Here is an 18,877-nt window from a genome sequence, read left to right on the forward strand (position 1 = left end):
TTTGGATTCTGCTCTGGACACCCTCCATGACAGTAAAGGACATTCTGTTGGTGCATAAATATCTACTTGTTTTATATCTTGCTTGATATGAGTAATCAGAATGTTGTGGGGTTTTTTTTTAAAGACATTTTGGTTGTTACATCTTTCAAGAAAGTTTGTGTGATTTTTCACTTGTGCAAGAGAGAAATGTTGTTAAAGGAAAAACTTTAAGGTAGTGTTTTGTTTTTCATCATTTTTTGTAGTCATTGAATAATAAGGCCAGTAGTAGCCTATGTCCCCAATACCTTTTTGTCAACTGTGACACCATAAAAATGTGGTCTTCTGTAAAATATCATTGGCAAAAGCCTACCTTAGTCCTTTCTTAAACCTCCATTAATGTTGCCTTCAATGTGTGCATTGGTTATTCTCATAAAGATTTGGTAGAGATAGGAAGAGAGGCATGTGGATCGATAGTCATTGAGATTTTCTTGGTCACCTTTAAAAAAACTAAACCCTGTGATTTTTTTTTTTCTAAGCACTTTATGTCTTCCAAATGGATGATAGATGCTTGTACCTTTTTCTGAGGGCAAACTTTCTGAGTGAAACTAATTCCTGGTTAAACCTCTTCAGTTGTTCAATACTGAAGACTCACTGTTCTGTAGTAATGGACAACTTGTTAGCTCAATGTTTCTAGTGTCAAATTTCTCTAAACTGGACTCTGGGCTAGGGCTGAGATAGGGGAAGATAGGACTCTGAACCTTCCATCCCTGAGGTGATGAGAAGAATATCACGTTGTCTCGGTTGGAATAGAGGTGATAGAAGCACACCCTGCAGGTCTCTTTCTTTGAGCTCATAATGCTTGTCATATTAAGTCAATCGCCTCTTCCCCCTAACCAATATGAAATATGAATGATTTGTTAAAACAACTCCTATAAAATCAAGTGACAAATTACCAGCTCCCTCTTCATATTTATATGGATCACCATCACAAAGTCAAGTCTTTTATTTTCTTTTCCATGGAAACCTATGAGCCGTCTATCCATTCAGCTGCAGCTTCCCTTTTTGTATGTGAAGTTCAGCTCTTGCCCTCAAAGAGTGTACAGTCTAGTAAGGATAAGATAGTCATAAAAATTAATGTGATTCATAAATAACTCTCATGAAAGATGGAAATGGAAAAGCATGTAATTATTCAGTCATGTCTGACTTTTTGTGACTCCTCAGGGTTTCCTTGGCAAAGATACCGGAGTGTTTTGCCATTTCCTTCTCTAGCTCATTTTACAGATGAGGCGACCGAGGCAAACAGGGTCAAGTGACTTGCCCAGGGTCACATAGCTAGTAAGTGTCTGAGGTCATATTTGAACTTAGGTCTTCCCAATTCCAGGCCCAGCACCCTAGCCACTGAGCCACCTAGCTGCACCCTGCCCCCCACCAAAGTATTTATTAAGTACCCACAATATGACGAGCAGTGGGTTAAGTACTAGAAAGGCAGATTTTAAAAAAAAAGGAGACTGTTTCTACTCTCCAAGAACTCACATTCTATTTAGGGGATATAATGCATGTAGAAAGCTTTAGGATACACAGAAAGGCCATGTGGTCCTTAGCATCCAGAAGGCAAAGCAGTAAGGCAGATCATAGCCCAATGGTTGGTGTAGAGCAAAGGTAGGGAAGATGGTCCCTGCCCAAAATAACTGTTGAGGTGGAGGTAGTGGGCTTGAGAGCTGGAGTGAAGTAGGGTTCTAGGTTACCTCACAATGGCTACAAGAGTCAGTATCTAACCTGGACTTAAGCTGGGTTGGATTTTTTTTTAATTCCAGTGGCTCCCCACTTTTTCTTTTCATCAAACAAAAGACAACCTGCAAGACAGGAAACCAGCAGCTAGGATTACCCCTCTGACCTAATGGAGGATATTTAATCACCTATTTAGTGGAAATCATCTCTGAGAAAGAAAAGAGCTTTCTGTTAAATGAGTGAAAACAAAGTTGGAGGTACTCTAACAGGATTCCAAGGAGAGGAGTGGCCTGGGTCATGTTTCCACTTGAGAATGAAAGTGCTCTTCTGGCTGAGGCTGCCTATCAGGGATTTCAAAGCATAAAAGGAGTCACTGATACCCTGTGAATGGACTTGAGGAGGTTTCATTGGCTTTCAACACCTGCTAACCGGCCTTAAGGTTAAAAAAAATTCTCTGTTGTATGTCTCAGTGTTTTGCAACCTAGGTCCTTTTGTATCCCCAGCACTTAGCATAGTGTCTGGCACATAGTAGGCACTTAATAAATGTTTATTGACTAAGGGGGCTACTTGCTACCACCTGAAGAACACCTCTTGGGGCGAGGATAGTGAGGGTGAACTGCTCAATCCAACCCTTTCAGAAAAGGACTCATCAAATCAGTCAGCTCTAGTCGAAAGCTTCCCTCCTCTCCTTTTCAAAGTTTCTCTCTTATAACCCTGGCATACCATAGAACCTGAAATTTTTGCCATTAAAATGTCTTTTTGGGGTTAAGACATCATGTCTACAGGATATTCCTCCATTAATACACAAATACTTGACTTAGGAGAAGTAAAACACACTGAAATAACTCAACGGGAGACGGCATGACAGAGTAGAAAGAAAGCCAACTTTGTAAACAGGAAAGCCTGGGTTCAAATCTCGCCTTGGACTCATACTGGCTATGTGACCCTGGACAAGTCACTCAACCTTTTAATGCTTCAGACGCCTCATTAAAAACAAGTGGTTGAGCAATTGCTGATCTTCACTGAACCTGGAGTTCCCTACCCTATGTGGCATAGAGGTAAAGAATAATAGTTAACTACTTTATAAACATATAGGGAGCTGATTAGAGGAGTGCCCGAGTCAACTTGATAAGGTTACTGAAAAGTGAACCTTAGTCTGGGACTTTGCCCCTCCTTATAGAAGGTGTGGAACATGACCAGGGATAGGTTCATTAGCAGGATCAAGGATTTGTTGTTCATTTGTGTCCTACTTTTGGTGACCCTGTCTGGGATTTTCTTGGCAAATAGACTGGAGTGGTTTGCCATTTCCTTCTCCAGCTCATTTCACAGATGAGGAAACTGAGGCACCTGGGTTAAGTGACTTGCCCAGGGGTCACACAGCTAATAAATTGTCTAAGATTGGATCTGAAGTCAGGTCTCCCTGACTCCAGGCTGGGTGCTCTATCTACTTCCCTTCCTAGCTCCCCAGGATTAAGGATTATCTCCAGGGAATTAGGGACAATTTGCTTCCACAGAGTCCACAGAGTGTTTGTCATAGGTGAGACTCAGTTTGTGCACTACTATGAAAAGGGGGGTAGCTAAGCCACCTCTTTCTTTGGTGAGATCCTGAGAGAGTTGAGTGCACAGACCACAGCAAAGCTAAGTGCACAATTTGGTCCTGGTGAGCAGGGGTCAGTAGAGACTCACACTGCCCCTAACCAATCCCCCTGCCCCACCCCAAGCTGTTAATACTGGAAACCTTGGGGCATCTTGTTTATATGTTCACCTATACACCCAGGGATATGATGAAACTACCTCCAACCATATTGAGATTGTTACACTTGCAGTATGAGCATTTAAGTTAACTTGGGAATCAGCCAACAAAATCAGGGTTTGACTCATTGTTTTATTGATTGTTTGGCTTTAAAAAGTGTTGAAGAAAACGTTAATAATGCAGATTAATCTGAAAAGTATGTGCTGTGACATTTTTTTTTGAGAGCCAATCATTAAACATTTACCAGAGTGTCTCTGTATAGCTGATAGAGAGGAGAGTTCCTGGACTCCCAGTTACTAGCCCCACCCAAGCAAACATGTAGATGGCAATCACCTGAAGTTGGCAGCTTGTGCTCCAGCCTCCTGGATGGGAGAGGAGGGTGGTGCCTCGACAATGCTAAGGTTTTGGATGATTCAAGGACCCCAAAATAGAATACGACTATCTCAGTACTGAATTTCCCATTACTGGTGATCTTTAAGTGGAGGATGAATTTGGAATATAATAGAGGAATTCCCATTCAGCTACTTACAGAACTAGGTAATCTCTGAGCTCCCCTTTAACTTGAGATTCTATGATTCTGTAAATGAAGGGGAGGGGAAAAGGGAAGGAAGAGGAAAGTGGGCTTAGTTTTGGTGCTACAGGCAGTCTGAGGCAGCCAGGCACCAGCAGCTGGGCACCAAGCTATATAGCACTAGAGTCACCAATCTTCCCGTAGTTGGCCATTTTGTCTGGGGTTCAAGGTGAGAGTGGGGATGGTCCTTGTGCAGGGTTCCAGTGTTTATGGGACAGAGAAAATAGATGCTGTTGCTAAGATAGTCAGAAAGTAGTAGATTTTATCTCAGGCCATTAAATGTATTGATTTAAGTCATGACAGGCACAAGGGAACTAAGAAATTTCCTCAAAAGGAAATCAAACTGTTTCTCCAGATAAGCATTATTTTTTCTATAGGCAGAGTCCTATAACGATTGAGGAGAAAGCTGCTAGGCCTTACCTCTGGAATAATCTAGGGAGACCCACAAAGTTTATTGATTTAACTTAGCACAAACTGGCTAACAATTCAAGTGGTTCTCAAACCCCCCAAGAGAAGGATTGCAGAGTAAATTGATTCTTCCCTAGACATGACAATTTGTAAGAAAAACTTTGAGTAAATCAGATTGATGGATGAAAGTCTTCCTACTGGGCTTCTGACCCATTCTAGGGACACAGACCAGGAAATGCTTGCTTATGTTCCTACCTAAGCAGAGGGCTGGGCACTCGTTGGAAGCAAGGAGTCTGTTACCTCTGTGGACGGTGAAGGAGTAAATAGATATATCTAGTGGCTGGATATATTATCTGATCTCCAAAGCTACAAGATGTATTTGTTTACCCAAGGCCAGTGCTGGGAATGGTTGAAGAACAGCTGTTTGAGGCAAGTGGGTGGCGGGGTGGCAAAGCCAGGAAGGTGGAACCAGTCTGTAAGCCTGAGGCTAAAAGATGCCAGCCAGCAGAAATTTCCTGAGGCCCAGAGGGAAGCCCAAGATGGGGAATTCATGGCTGTTTTCTAACACATTGGGAGGGAGTTGGAGGGGCAATTAATTTTTTTTTAAATTTTCAACATTTTTTACAAGGTTTTGAGTTACAAATTTTTCTCTCTCCCTCCCCCCAAGCAACCTGATGTAGGTTACACATGTGCAATCATGTTAACATATTTCCACATTAGTTATGTTGTGAAAGAAGAAACAGCATAAAAGGGAAAAACCACGGAAAAAGAAACAACAAAAAGTGAAGTTTGCTTCGATCTGCGTTCAGAATCTATGAGTTCTATCTCTGGACGTAGTCAGCATTTTCCATCCTGACTCCTGAATTGTCTTGGATCATTGCATTGCTGAAAATGGCTAAGTCATTCATAGTTGATCATCATACAGTGTTGCTGTTTCTGTGTAAAACATTCTCCTGGTTCTGCTCACTTCACTCAGTTCATGTAAGTCTTTCCAAGTTTTCCTGAAATCTGCGTGATCATCATTTCTTATAGCCCAGTAGTATTCCATTACATTCATATACCACAATTTGTTCAACCATTCCCCAGTTGATGAGCATCCCCTCAATTTCCAGTTCTTTGCCACCACAAAGAAGCTGCTATAAATATTTTTGCACATGTAGGTCCTTTTCCCTTCTTTATGATTTCTTTGGAATACAGATCTGTTAGTAGAATTGCTGATTGTTCTCCAGAATTGTTGGATTAGTTCACAACTCCACCAGCAATGCATTAATGAGGGACAATTAAATTTAACAAGCATTTCTTGGGCACCTGAAACACTATTTTGTGAGAAATACCAAAGAAAAAACAAAGTGCTTCTCTTTTTGATTTGAAAAAGCATCTTATTATGTGCTAAATGACTGCTACACATAAGTGCTATAGGATATGAGGGAAGGGATATTTCACTATGGGAAGAGTTGATTTAGGGGAAATTTCATAGACAAGTAGGCCCTGGGCTGGACACACCCTAAAGAATGGTTAGAATTTAGCTCTATAAATTTACCTTTTAGAAATGTATCTTCCCAGAGTGGCATTATATAGTAAGAGCTACAAAGCAGTGGTATTGCTATATAGACTATATCTCAATGACGTTATTGGAAAGAGGAGAAAAATACCTTTCTGTACAAGTATATTTGTACCGGTATTATTTGCAATAGTAAAAACTTGGAAATAACCTTTGTGTGCCAATGCCTGGGGAATGGCTGAACAAGTATGAACATAATAAAATATTGTTCTTCCATAGGAAATGAAAAATATTAAGAACACAAAGAAATATGAAAAGATACATGAAGTGATTCACAATAAAGAAAATTAGATAAACTTACATGGTGACCACAACTAGGTGAGTCATAATAACAGCAACAAAATCTGAAGGGAAAAAAAAACAGAAGAAATAGAAATAAGGAGGCACGGAAGCAAGGTCAGTGTTTTTATTGTTATCTTCCTCAAATTAATGTATGCATTCTCGAACAAATAAAAAATAATGGAGTTTAGAGTTTTGTGTTGATTATTTCTTATTTTTGTTTGTGTGTTCAAATGTTTGATGGTAACTAAATTCAGAATACCTACTTGAAGACCTCTAGTGTCTTCCCAGAGACTGGAAGAACACACAAGGTGGATGCTGGAGAAGGGACTCTTGCCCAGGCTACGAGTGGGGACTCCATGGCCACTGAGGTCCTTACCGGGTCTTGTTGAATCTGTGAATACTTGTGAATACTTCAGTGCTCTGTGATTTTGAAGGTGTGAGTATTTCCTCAACCAAGGCAGATCACAGACCCTCTCGGGCTTAATATGTGACTTTTGAGATTTGTATGGCATATGTTTCCTCACTTTGATATCCCATTAAATGAATAAATTGTAGAGAAAAAGAAAAAGCAAAAAAATGATAGCTTCCAATTGGCAAAACTATCTGTTCAAGGTCTATTTGTCACTGAAGAAAAGGAAGCTGTCTTCTGAGCACTAGAACATTAATGAATTAGCAGATTGCCCTTAACTTTGTGGGTTTCCCAAAGCAAACTTCACCTCTGCATATTACAGCTGGGGGAATGGATTATTGTTCAGTCACTTTTTTCAACGGTTTCCTACCCTTTGTGACTCCATTTAGGATTCTCTTGGTAAAGATACTGGAGCAGTTTGCCATTTCCTTCTCCAGCTCATTCTACATATAGGAAACTGAGGCAAACAGGGTTGAGTGACTTGCACAGGGTCACACAACTAGTAGGTATCTGAGGCTAGATTTGAACTCAGGAAGACTCAATTTCCTGACTCCAGGCCCAGCGCTCTGTCCACTGCACCACCTAACTGGATTCTTGATAGGAAAATCTCTCTCATTATCCTAAGGGCAAAGAAGGTGACAAAATAGATCTTTAAAAATCCATTTTGATTTTTTTTTCTATACCAACTCTGGATTCCACTGACTGTTTTCTTCTGTCCCTCCTCCCTCCTTCCCCAACACACACCATACTCCCCAGAATGTTCTATGCTCTCTTTGCTTTTCTACATCTTAGTAATCCTATCTCCAAGTCCCATCTCCCTCTCTGAATTCCTAAATAGGTTTACTATATGTCCTCTTTTGGCATTTAATTATACACAAGGCCTTGTATGCCTTGCATACGCTTAGCTGTTGATATGTGATATCCAACCAAACTGCAAATTCCTTTAGGGTAATCACTATGTCTTCTTCTTTTGTATCCCCACAGCATGGAGCATATAAATACAGTAAGTCAATAAAAGCTAACTGAATTCAGTCAGATCGAGAATGCAGACCTTCCTTCCAAGACTGCAGAATTTGTTACCCTTCCAGCCTGCCATTCTCCTTGCATAAGGATTACTCCTGTTCTGAGGAAATAGAGCTAGAATTTTTTCTCACTGGGGAACACAGTGAGAGGTTTTTTTTTAAAAAAAAAATGAATCTTATATAAATGCCTTTGTTCTTATAGCACAACCATTTCTTGAACTATCCCTTTTCCTCCCTCTTGCTTTCCTCAAAATTGAACCTTGCCTTTTGACAATGAAAAACAGGTAAGGCAAAATACCAGTACAATGATTGTCTCTGATACTAACTACTCTGATGCTATTCTACCCAAGTAGTCCTTCATCTCTCTGCTTAGCGCTGGGGCTCTTATCCTGTAAATCCATAGATAGATTTCAGGAGGGTCCATGCACTTGGATGAAAAAAAAATTTACATCTTTATTTTCACTAATCTGTAACTGAAATTTTGCATTTCCTTCAAGTATTTACAAACATTGTTCAAGAAGGGGTTCCTAGGCAGTACCTTTGTGCCGGTAGAGCCTTCTGAGCTCATATTGGTCTGATCAGCCGCAGTCAGACACACTATACTTTAACCCCGACACAGTTAATGTCTTTCTGGTTTTTTTCAAGAATGAAGGACAGCAACCAAACAAACAATCAACCACCAGGCATCACCAGACTGCCAAGGACGGACATGACATAAAAATGGTTAAGAACCCCTGGCCTAGACAAAGGAGGTGTGTGTGAGAAGTGATTCGTTTGGATTCCTACTCTATTCCAATCAGTATTAATTAGTTTGATATTTTACATAAGTCACATAGGGATAATTAGATAAGATAGGTTCTTATAGTGCCTTTATAATGGGTCTCAAACTTTAATATAATGTTCACTACCCACTTATCAGTCGTGGAGCTCATTTGTGCAACCGAAAGAATACTGACATGTTTTATGCAAATTCCATGTCCAAACCCAATTCCTTGATTCTTTGTAAAGTCTCCAAACTTATTTTTGTACCTCTAGACCAGTCTCTTGTCCAACATGAGCAGGTCACTATCTTATGACCACTTGGTCAGTGGAGATGCCCTGTGCTTCACCCTGCCTGTGACCCCCTGCTGATACATCATTTTTGGCCCATGAGAGCAAGGTCTATCAACCAATGAGATTCTGTATTATACCATGCCTCTTTTGCATATTCAAGTATCAAATCCTATAAAAACAAGGTCCTGGGGACCAGGGGCATGAGGTCTACTTCATCAGAGGAGATCATGGACTCTTTAATAAAGTGCCATTTGCTCAGAGCTCTGCCTCAATCTCTTATTGTAGGTTGGACAATTATAATCTCCATATATGTTCCATGATCTGTTCTCAATGACCATTATAATTTTTCAAAAGAGTTACTCAGACTTAGTAAAAACTTGATTTAGGCCAACCAGCATTCTCACAGAAACAGCAAAATTGAACTGTCTGGCTGCCTACGGGAACCACAGATTAAGACAGTGGTAGGAGGGGCAGGGGCAGTCACCGGACTGGAAATACCTGGCAATGATGTGGAAAGAAGCTTTTTTCTAGCTAGTCCTAAATATTCCTACTAATTCCTAGGCTATTCAGGACTTTCCCTGGTAGGTGGCTGTCTTCACACCATTAAAATCTCAATTATTTTCTACTTAAGGGCTTGGAGTCACTAGTAAACCTGACAACTGATCCAGATTGGAATTTGTACAGAAGAGAAAAAAGCTGTGGGAGTAAGTAGCTGCTGGAATGGGGATGCGGAATCCTTTTCCTGGAGGTTATGTGACATATAAATGATATTATTCACTTCTGTTTATTGTGGCTTTGACTCGGGCCTAGTAATTGTTCTCAAATCACTTTTACTTTTGGATCGTAGTATCAGTTAATCCCACGATCTCATCGGTTATTGATTAAGAGCTGGAAGCAAACAGAAACTGATGCTGGGGGACTTGTGCAAAGTCCTATGCCTGGTGAATATCAGAGGCAGGATCTGAATCTGGATCCTCTGACTCTGGAGTCAGTACCCTCTCCCCTGTACTGTCTGTATTACTTGTACTGTATTATCACTTCTTTTTAGTTTTATGGATATCTTTTGTTTTTATATCGCATTCATTTCCAAACGTTATCTCCCCTCTCTTTCACCCAGCTTGTTGTTACTTTCAGTTCTGCCCAGCTCTATGTGACCCCACTTTCTTGTTGTTGTTCAGTTGTTTCAGTCCTGTCTGACTTTCTGTGACTTCATTTGGCATTTTCTTGGCAAAGATACTGGAGAAGGGGCAGCTAGGTGGCGCAGTGAGTAGAGCACCGGCCCTGGAGTCAGGAGGAGCTGAGTTCAAATTCGGCCTCAGACACTTGACACGCTTACTAGCTGTGTGACCTTGGGCAAGTCACTTAACCCCAGCTGCCCTGCCTTCCCCCCTGCAAAAAAAAAAAAAAGATACTAGAGGGGTTTGTCATTTCCTCTCCAGCTCATTCTACAGATGAAGAACCTGACTTGCCCAGAGTCACATAGCTAGTAAGTGTCTGAGGCCAGATTTGAATTCAGGTATTTCTGATCCAAAGCCTGGCACTCTATTTTCATTGTACCGTCTAGCTGCCTCCTCCCAGCAGCCTTCCCTTAAAAAAAGAGTTTTAAAAGCAAAGGAGAAAAAGCAGGTCAGCAGAACCAACTAACATGTCAACTGTGTCTGACAGCATATAGAATATTCCACACTCATAGTCCCTCACCTACAGCATTGGATACAGTGCCACACCTGGAGTCAGGAAAACTCATCTTCCTGAGTTCGAATGTGACTTCAGACACGTACTAGCTGTGGGACCTTGGGCAAGTCACTTAACCCCGTTTGCCTCAGTTTCCTCATCCGCAAAATCAGCTGGAGGAGGAAATGGCAAACCATGCCAATATTTTTGCCAAGAAAACCCTAAATAGGGTCACAAAGAGTCAGACAGGACTGAAACTGAAATGACTGAACAACAACAAAGTCCCTCCCCTCTGTGAAAAACAGAAGGAAGTACATTATCACAAGTCTCATTCAAATGGACCAAGCTTGGTTATTATAATTACACATTTCTAAAATTTGTTTTGTCACTTTCTCCATCTACGTTATTGTACTAATCATCTATGTCATTTTCCTCTTTATAGATATTCCACTCTGTATCAGTTCATTTATACCTCCTTCCATTTTTCTGAATTTTTTATATTTTACATTTCTCACAGCACAGTAATATTCAATTATATTCATATGCCATAACTCGTTTTGTTTTCCTCTGATCACTGTGCATGTATGTTGTTTCCGATTCTTCGCTACTACAAAAAGTGCTATGAGTTTTTTGTAATATACGGAAGCTTTCTTTCCATCTTTCTCTTCAGTAGGGAAGAAACCTAGCAGTATAATCTCTGGGTCAAGGAGTATGGACATTTCCATTCCTTCTTTAAACATAATTCTAGATTGCTTTTTCAGAATGGTTGGACGAATCCACAGCACTACCAGATATTTCAGTGTGTAGCACTTCCTGTATTAAATATTTTTATCATTTCTCATCATTGCCAATTTGTTAGATGTGAGATGAAACCTCAGAGTTGTTTTGATTTTCATTTCTCTTATTATTAGTGATTTGGAGCAATCTTTCATAGGGTTGTTACTAGTTTTCAATTCTTATTTTATGAACAATTTGTTCATATCCTTTGACCAATTGGGGAATAGTTCTTGGTCTTATGCATTTGTAGTTAATTCCCTATATATCTTGGATATTAAACCCTTATGAGAAATACTTGATACAAATATTTCCCAGTTGAGTTTCCCTTCTTATCCTGGCTACATTAATTTTGCTCATGAAAAAGCTTTTTAACTTCATGTAATCCCGATTTTTATCTGTTTTATCTTTTGTGATCTCTTCTATCCCTTGTTTGGTTAAGAATTCTCCCCCTAGCAACATCTAAATCCTCTTTATAGCCTTGATTTTCAACAGGCACCTGTAAAGGAAAGTCAGTTGTTATTGGATCCATCTCTACGCACCTCTGCTTTGTTCCTTTTGTCTCCTGGAGATGAAATTTAGAAGAGGAAATTAACAAAAAAATATATTCCTAAATTATTATAGAGCAAGCTTCCAAGCTGTCCACAGAAATGGCAAAGAAAACTGAAAGCACCTTAAGTAAGAAATAAATTATCTTTACACATCATAAAAGGGCATTCCCACATAGGCCAAGGACAGTCAGTCATATTAGAAACAAGAAACTGATAGCCCTTCCCTAATCTATGCTGCTCCAATGCATTGTGTCTTTGTCCATTCATCACTTGGATTTGTTTCTGTCCTGGCTCTCAAACTACTGCTACCTCTAGCCTTTTCCAAAGGGTCTATGAGTCAATTTGAAGGGCAGGATTATAGACTATTAGAGCTGGGGGGAAACTTAGAGATCATTTAACACGGTCTCTTTTCAAAAATGAATAAACTAAGTCTTGGCAAGGCTAAATGATTTTTCCTGAAGTGACACAACCAGTTAGCGGCAGAGCTGGGGCTTCAGGTGAGGTATCCTGGAGCTCCTTGGATGGCAGGCACCATGATGCTTTTAGATAGTTCATCACATCAGGGAGCTATAGAGCATGGGAAGGAAAAATGGACACCACTCTGGAGAGAAGTCCCTTGTGGTTAACAAAGTTATATTGTAGTCAAGCCAAATTGACAAGCATTTATTAAGCATTTACTCTGTGCTGCGGGCACTATGCTAATCATAGTATTGGTTTCCTCTGTATACCAGGGCCCACAGCCAATTGAGTGCATGTAGTAGAGAGAGAAATTTCCCTAGAACCTTTGGGGTATATTCAACTATACAAGGGCCTCCCTCAAAGGCACCATTTGAAAGGTTGCCAGAGGAATAATCAGAAGAGAATGTACATGTTTGGTCTTGCTTTAAAGCAGCCTAGGCAGAAGAAGCATTGAGAGAAGGAAATCAGAACAAACTCCAAATACAATAGCTCCTAGTATAAGGGACTTGGTCGTTGAAAACCCAGGGCCTAATCACACATAGAAACAGGCTTTTAAGGTGTTAAAATTGTAAAAATGTTGCCATGGCCAGCTGATGTCTTTATGAAGTACAAACAAGTCCCTGGGTTGAGTCAAAAAGGACCAATATCATTGGAAGAACAATGATTGGGCTCACCCTGGGTGACCCTTGAAAAGTACGGTCCAGTCAATTAGAAGCAGTGGAGGCAGGAGCCGGCAGTCAAAGAAGAAGCAAGCTTTTTACTTCTTGGGGGAAAGGGGAGGAGAGAAAATCTCTCCATTGGCCATGGTATCTGGCAGAGGAACTACTAGTCAGTTTGAGAAATTTCAAAGTACAGTTAAGGGACCAGAGACATTTAATCCAGGCAGATGAGGATACAGAGTGGCAATTTCTTAAGGAAGGAAGAAGCTTCCAGGTGTGGGACCTCTGGAAGCAAGGAAGAGTACTAGCTATGGACTCAGGGGAGAAGAAGCCCTAGCAATTGAGAATTGAATTGTGGAGAGGAACAGACCCAGAGAACCCAGTTGAGAAACCTGCTCAGCCAAGACCCTTCACTCAGAGGGAAGCTATGCCAAGACTCCCTCAGAAATAAAGGATTTCCAGGTCCTCTAATACCACACTTGTGAGTAGTATTGACCATGTGTTCCTCACTACCATTGTACTCTGTGCCTCCTCTTCCTATGGACACTGTGTGTTTGTGGGAGAGTCTGCACCAGGCTGGGGGAGTATATCATTAAGGCAGAATTCATGACTTCAAAGATAACCATGAATATGCCTGAATGGTCCAGAATCGCAAGATATAAGGAATTCTCTAAGTAGAAGGCAGAGGAGTTAAAGCATTTATTAAAACACAAAAGTAGCAGACCCACGGACCAGTGTCCCCAATTTGACATCCTGGCAAGAATCTTCCAAAACCAGTATGCCCATCTCACAATAGTGACCAGGAGGCCATAGAAAAACATTACGGCAGCAAGCCAAGTCATACTGGTGCTTCCCCTCTTCCCCCCCCCCCCCAATGCCAGGGCCCTACAGCAAGAAGACCACCCACTGGCCTCAAGCCTCTGCTCAGCACTCTCCAGTCTCCATGAGGGTCAGTCCTGCCTTCTGCCTTTTTGTAGCGCCTGCGCCGTTGCCACCCACTTCTGCCACAATCTCCAAGCTGTGTTCCAGCTAGCTGGCTGCTTCCTCTCTCCTTCAGCTCTTAACTGCTCTCACCAACTGCCTCTCCAACTGCCTCTTAGCTCTGCTCCAACCATTCAGCAAGCTCCTCCCACCACAGGCTTCATGTCATCATGTGGAGCAGAACTCAGGTGCCTACCACTGGCTCCAGTCCTAGCCACTCCTCCCAGGACCCTGAGAGCCCTGCCCCTGAAGCCCACTCAAATGGGCAGGAAAGATCTTCCCATTCACTGATTGCCTTTACAGGGAGGTGGAGGAATTTTGTAGCTACTATTTCTGGTCCTCATCCTTTTCCCATTCCTCATCCTTCTTGTCCTCTCTCTGGCCCTTAATACTGTTGATCACCCTCCTAAATAGTCTCTCCTCCCTAGGTTTTCATTCACTGCTCTCTCCTGGTTCTTCTCCTTCCTGTCTGACTGCTCTGGGCTTGAATCAGGAAGACTCATCTTCCGGAGTTCAAATCTGGCCTCAGACACTCACTAGCTGTATGACCCTGGGCAAGTCACTTAACCCTGTTTGCCTCAATTTCCTCATCTGTAAAATCAGCTGGAGAAGGAAAGGGCAATATCTTTGCCAAGAAAACCCCAAATGGGGTCACAAAGAGTCAAAACAATTGAAATGACTGAATGTGAACATTTGATAAATTTACATCCAAATGGAGTCTGCTAACCAAAGACATCCTCCAAGTCTCTGACCAGCCCTCTTCCCTTTTACTATTTTGTTTGGTGATCTCATCACTTCTAATGACTCCAAATACTATCTTTTATGAAGATGATTTTCACATCTATTTGTCTAGCCCTGATCTCTCTGCTGATTTCTAGTCTCACACCTCCAACTACTAATGGACATCTCAGTTATGGATATCTTTTTTTTTAATTTAATTTTTTTAGTTTTCAACATTGATTTCCACAAGATTTTGAGTTACAAATTTTCTCCCCGTCTCTATCCTCCCCCTAGCCTAAGATGGCATATATTCTGATTTCCTCTTTCCGTAGTCTGCCCTCCCTTCTATCACTCTACTACCCCCCTTATCGCCTTTCCCCTTACTTTCTTGTAGGGCAAGATAGATGTCTATACCCCATTGCCTATATATCTTATTTCCCAGTTGCATGTAAAAACAACTTTTTTTAAAAAAAATATTTGGTTTTTGAACTTTGAGTTCCGAATTCTCTCCCTTCTTCCCTCCCCACCCACCCTCCTTGAGAAGGAAAGCAATTCAACATAGGCCACACATGTATCATTATGCAAAACAGTTCCATAATAGTCATGTTGTGAAAGACTAACTATATTTCCCTGTATCCTATCCTGTCCCCCTTTATTCAATTTTCTCCCTTGACCCTGTCCCTTTTCAAAAGTGTTTGCTTTTGACTGCCTCCTCCCCAATCTGCCCTTCCTTCTATCATCTCTCCCTCTTATCCCCTTCCCCCCTACTTTCCTGTAGGGTAAGATACCCAATTGAGTGTATATGTTATTCCCTCCTTAAGTCAAATCAGATGAGAGCAAGATTCACTCCTTCCCTTTCTCCTGCCCCCTCTTCCCTTCCATTATGACTGCTTTTTCTTGCCACTTTTATGTGAGATAATTTACCCCATTCTATCTCTGCCTTTCTCCTTCTCCCAATTGTTTCAACAATCCAGCTAGCAGCAGCTGTGGGGGTGAAAAACCAACACCAGCCCAACAATAAGAACGTTGTCAGCATAGGTTCTCTTGATCTGCTTTACTAAGAAAAGCAACGTTAAGGGGTTAACAATTTTACTTTAATCCAGCATACAGACATCATTCACTTAGTTCAGGGGAAAAAGTCAGCACCCTGAACTTCAGAGCAAATACAAACACAAAGACACATTAGAAACAGACCAAATCACAATTCACAGTTACCAAAAAGCATTAACCTCTGAGTTCATGAGTAGGGACAACGGCTGGCCCAGAGTCACGCGCCACTCCTCCTGTGGCTCAGAGCTCCAAGAAAGAGAAAGCCAACCCCTGGTTTTATATCTTTTTTAGGGTCAAGGGTGAGTCACACATGCGACTCACCCACATGACCTAAAATTGTCACAAAGAGGTGATGTAAACCCATATGGTCTAAAAGCCTCTGATGTCCCAAACATGCCACTCAAATCCATGTAAAGTGGGCTCTCCCCTGAGGCAAGGAGGTCACCAAGGACTCCCAATCTAATCAAGGAAACAAAGGCCAAACTCTTCAAGGGCACTTGGTTGAACTGAGTGCTAAGAGCCCATTTTGATTGCCAACACACCAATATATTCCTCTCTCACCCCTTAATTTTATTTTTTAGATATAATCCCTTCATACTCCTGTGCCCTCTGCCTATATATATGTATATTCCTTTCAACTAGCCTAATACTGAGCAAGGTCTTATGAGTTACAAACATCATCTTTCCATGCAGGAATGTAAACAAAACAGCTGAACTTTAGTAAGTCCCTTATGATTTCTCTTTCCTGTTTACCTTTTCATGCTTCTCTTGATTCTCGTATTTGAAAGTCAAATTTTCTATTCAGCTCTGGTCTTTTCATCAATAATGCTTGAAAGTCCTCTATTTCATTGAAAATTCACATTTTGCCCTGGAGTATTATACTCAGTTTTGCTGGGTAGGTGATTCTTGGTTTTAATCCTGGCTCCTCTGACCTCCAGAATATCATATTCCAAGCCCTTTGATCCCTTAATGTAGAAGCTGCTAGATCTTGTATTATCCTGATTGTGTTTCCACAATTTTCAAATTGTTTATTTCTGGCTGCTTGCAATATTTTCTCCTTGACCTGGGAACTCTGGAATTTGGCTACAATATTCCTAGGAGTTTTATTTTGGGGATCTTTTTCAAGAGGCGATTGGTGGATTCTTTCCATTTCTATTTTACCCTCTGGTTCTAGAATATCAGGGAAGTTCTCCTTGATAATCTCTTGAAAGATGATGTCTAGGCTCTTTTTTTAATCATGGCTTTCAGGTAGTCCAATAATTTTTAAATTATCTCTCCTGGATCCATTCTCCAGGTCAGTGGTTTTTCCAATGAGATATTTCACATTGTCTTCCATTTTTTCATTCTTTTGGTTCTGTTTTATAATTTCTTGATTTCTCATAGTCACTAGTTTCTACTTGCTCCTTTCTAATTTTTAAGGTAGTATTTTCTTCAACGGTCTTTTGGACCTCCTTTTTCCCTTTGGCTAATTCTGCCTTTTAAGTCATTCTTCTCCTCATTGGCTTTTTGGAGCTCTTTTGCTATTAGGGTTAGTCTAGTTTTTAAGGTGTTATTTTCTTCAGTATTTTGGGGATCTCCTTTAGCAAGTTGTTCATTTGTTTTTCACGATTTATTTGCATCACTCTCATTTCTCTTCCCAGTTTTCCCTCTACTTCTCTTGATTTTCCAAATCCTTTTTGAGCTCTTCCGTTACCTGAAACCAATTCATATTTTTCTGAGAGGCTTTTGACGTAGGCTCTTTGACTTTGTTGACTTCCTCTGGCTGTATGTTTTAATCTTCTCTGTCACCAGAGAAAGATTCTTAGTCTGAGTTTTTTTATGCTGTTCACTCATTTTCCCAGCCAATTGCTTGACTTTTGAGCTTTTTGTCAGGGTATGACTGCTTTCAGAGTGTAGAGTGCTTTGTCCCAAGCTTCAGGGGTTTTTCACTGCTGTTTTCAGAGCTATTTCTATTCTGAGGTGGTATGATACTCCCCTCCTGGCCTGTGTTATTGTCTGTGAGTGCAAGCACTCCTTTCTGTCATGTAACTTCCAGGAGTACTCTCTCTCCACAGCCACCACAAGGTTCTGCCACACCAGCGCTCCTCCTCCCCCAAGAACCACCAACCAGGACCGCAACCCAGATCCAAGCAGGGCAAAGCAAGAGAACCTTGCCTCAGCGCCAGCAAAGTGATCCTTGCACTCCTGCTCTGATCACCTACTATGTGGACCTGGGGCTGGAAGCAGCCACCAGGGCTGTTGCTATTGCTGCCACTGCTGCTGCAGCCACCTTGGCCGTCCCTGGGGCTACAGCTAGACCCTCTGTTATTATCCTCAACTCCTCACTGTCACCAACCCCCTACTCAATATCCAAGCAGTCGTCAAGTCCATTATTTCTACCTTAATCACATCTCTCATACATACCCCCTTCTTTCCTCTGACACTGACTCTGTACTCCCCTGGTGCAGGCCTTTGTCATCTCATGCTTGGACTATGACAATGGCATTCTAATGGGTCTCTCTGACTCAAATTTCTCCCTGCTCCAGTGCATTCTCTTGTTGTTGTTGAATTGTGTCAATCCTACCCAACTCTTCGTGACCCTGTTGGGGGTTTTCCTGGAAAGGGTACTGGAATGGTTTGCCATTTCCTTTTCCCACCCATTTTACAGATGAGGACTGAGGCAAACAGGGTTAAACGACTTGCCCAGGGTTACACAGCTAATGAGTGTTTGAGGCTTGGCAAAATTTGAACTCATGAAGATAAATCTTCCTGATTCTAAGCCCAGTGCTCTATCCACTATGCTACCTGGTTGCCTAGTCCATCCTCTACCCAGCTGTTAAATTGATCTTCCTAAAGTTCAGATCTGATCATGTTACCCCATTTCCCCTCCCAATTTAATAAACTCCAGCAGCTCCTTATTCCCTCCAGGGTCATATCTTAAATCCTGGTTTGGCTTTTGAAGCCTTTCATATCTTGGCTCCTTCCTACGTTTATAATCTTCTGTGCTTTGTTCTGTCTACCCGCTCTATGATCCAGTGACCCTGGCCTCCTTGCTGTGCCTAGAACATAACATTCCATTTCTCAACTCGGAGTGTTTCCCCTGGTTGTCCCTCATGTCTTAGACCCTTTCCCTCCTCATCTCCACCTCTTGGTTTCCTTCAAATCTCACCTAAAGTTCCACCTTCCTCAAGAAGTCTCTCTTGGTCTTTTTTAAACTTTAGCACCTTCCTTCTGAGATCATTTCCAGTTTATTCTGTATATAACTTC

The sequence above is a fragment of the Trichosurus vulpecula genome, chromosome 8, assembly GCF_011100635.1.
Source record: "Trichosurus vulpecula isolate mTriVul1 chromosome 8, mTriVul1.pri, whole genome shotgun sequence".
Lineage (NCBI taxonomy): Eukaryota > Metazoa > Chordata > Mammalia > Diprotodontia > Phalangeridae > Trichosurus > Trichosurus vulpecula.